The sequence below is a fragment of the Myotis davidii genome, unplaced genomic scaffold, assembly GCF_000327345.1.
Source record: "Myotis davidii unplaced genomic scaffold, ASM32734v1 scaffold162, whole genome shotgun sequence".
Classification (NCBI taxonomy): domain Eukaryota; kingdom Metazoa; phylum Chordata; class Mammalia; order Chiroptera; family Vespertilionidae; genus Myotis; species Myotis davidii.
The window spans coordinates 4,283,200-4,285,421 of record NW_006300036.1 but is presented as its reverse complement, the minus strand read 5'-3'; the positions used below and the strand labels follow the sequence as shown (position 1 = coordinate 4,285,421).

Below are 2,222 nucleotides of genomic sequence, written 5' to 3'. Positions count from 1 at the left end.
CTCCCTGCTGGCTCTCCTGCTCTGCTCTCTGCACAGCAGCTTGGGGGAGCAACTGAGGGAGCCATGTCCCCTGAAGCTCCGGTGTATGCAAATTAACCTGCCATCTTTGTCAGGTTAATTTGCATACTCACTCCTCATTGGCTGGTGGGTGTTGCTCCTGGGCATCGCGGAGTGAAGGTTAATTTGCATGTTTCTCTTTTACTGCCGATTTTGCAACTGACTTTATTATTTAACCACATTATTATCCTTTGAGGTAAAGACTCTTACTTTTTTTTTTGCAGGTGAAAAAAATGAAATCAGAGATTTCTGTTCAGGGCCACTAATCTTGTAAGTGCTGGGAATGGGCTTTGAAACCAGGTGGTCTGACTTTGGATCCTGTGCTTTTTGTCATTACAGCATACTGTTTCTTTTACTGTAGTAATAACTGGTTTAAAGGTGTATATAAAGAATTTAATGTAGCTTTCTACTCCCTAAGAGGGTCACTTTCTAATGGCAAATTCTGGCTTAGAGTTTCACTGAAATTGTATCCCTCAATCCAAAGGGATACACGTGAATTACTTTACCATAGTGTGTGTCTTCACCTTCACACTATTTTGTGCAGTCTTTGTTCAGTTGGGAGATTTGATTTAATAGGTGATGATAGAAAATACTGCTTCCTGAGCCTTGCATCCACTGAAGCCACAGCTTGTGATGGTTAAGAGAATGGGCTCTGGAGTCTGGGGTGGGGAATATTCCTGGCTCTGCCACTTGCCAGCTCTAGGACTTGGACAAATTACCTAACCTTCTGTCCTTGATTCCTTCTCTGTAAAAAGGAAATAATGTAATATATTGGGTGGTTTTGAGGATTGAACTCCATAATATATGCAGAGCATTTTCCAACAGTCTCAAGTTTTATAACTAAACTAGAGGCCTGGTGCACAAACTCGTGCATGGGTGGGGTCCCTTGGGGTGGCCTGCGGGTATTGGGCCCCAGCTCGTGCCCCCAGCCTCACAGTACCCCTCCCTCCCTAGCACCCTGCCTTGGTCTGGAGCCATCCCCTCACCTGCTCCATCATTCTGCCTGCAGGGCGATCAATTGGGGCTGGGCCCCCCAGCCACTGTCGCTGGTTGCCGTCTGTGGAGCAATTGGCAGGGTGATCAGGCTCCTTCTTGCACCCGCCTTGGCCTTGTGCTGCCCACCATGTTCCACCTGTTCCACCATCCCACCGCGGTCCCACTCTTGCTGGGGCCCATGGGGACTGGCAGTGCCTCCACTGCCGCCCACTGCCAGCGTCACGTCACCGACGCCCACCATGTTCTGTGCTGCCCCCTCGTGGTCAGCACACATCATAGCAAGCAGTCAAACCCCTGGTTGAGGGGACAATTTGCATATTAGGCTTTTATTATATAGGAGGATTTATAAGATAGGACTAATGTTTAAAGACTTAGTTTTAATAATTTTATTTTTTAACCCAACAATTTGGTAGCTCTAACTTTGTGAGATTTTAGCAGACTTTAGCTATTTGTGAAAAAATCCTGTTTAGTACTTAGAAGCCCAGATGGTATAATGTTACCACATTCCTATATAATGAAAAAACTGTTATTTTCTGACACTTGAAGTTTGTTTTAGAATTCTGATTTAGGTAGCAATTGCACCTTCTCAAGTTTGAATTCCAAGTAAACTTAAAAAGAACACTTAAAATAATGTACAATGTGAAGGAAATCTTGCAATCATGGTATTACTTTTCTGCTGAGCTCTCTTTCAGTGCATTGATGTGTTAGAAGAGATTTGGGGGATAAAGAGTAATCCTATCTAATAGTAGACAAACATGGTAATTGACTGTACCTTCACTATGCCTCCCATTGGCTAACAGCGCGATATGCAAATTTACCCAATCAAGATGGTGGCCGGCAGCCACGCAGCTGAAGCAAGCAGGAGGCTTGCTTGCTCCAGTGATGGAGGAAACCAAGGTTCCCCGCCTGCTGCAGCCCAGCTCTGAGCTCCGGAAGCAACAAAGTTTCAATTATAGATGCTAAACAAACCCCAGATACCTGCTTTCAGCAGGCCATGGCCTCAGAGCTGGAGCAAGTAGGAGCTGAACAAAGTTTCAATTATAGAAGGTAAATAAATCCCAGAATAAAAAAAAAAGAGAAAAAGGAGAGGCTGTGGGAGCTTCAGTTGCCCACCAGCCTGAAAACAGCCCTCAGCCCCTCACCCAGACTGGCCAGGCACCCCACTGGGG

General features: G+C 45.6%; 1 protein-coding gene across 3 annotated transcripts in view; it reads left to right on the top strand.

Moving 5' to 3' along the window:
- Nucleotides 1-270: 270 nt before the first annotated feature.
- The window catches only part of SSX2IP (synovial sarcoma, X breakpoint 2 interacting protein), a 36,676-nt gene continuing 34,724 nt past the window's right edge, over nucleotides 271-2,222 (top strand). For 2 of the 3 annotated variants that reach the window (XM_015572121.1, XM_015572120.1), the window contains exon 1: nucleotides 271-327. The gene's annotated coding sequence lies outside the window, so the exon portion shown is untranslated. The remainder of the gene's footprint in view (nucleotides 328-2,222) is intronic. The other variant, XM_006776248.2, reaches the window with a different exon arrangement.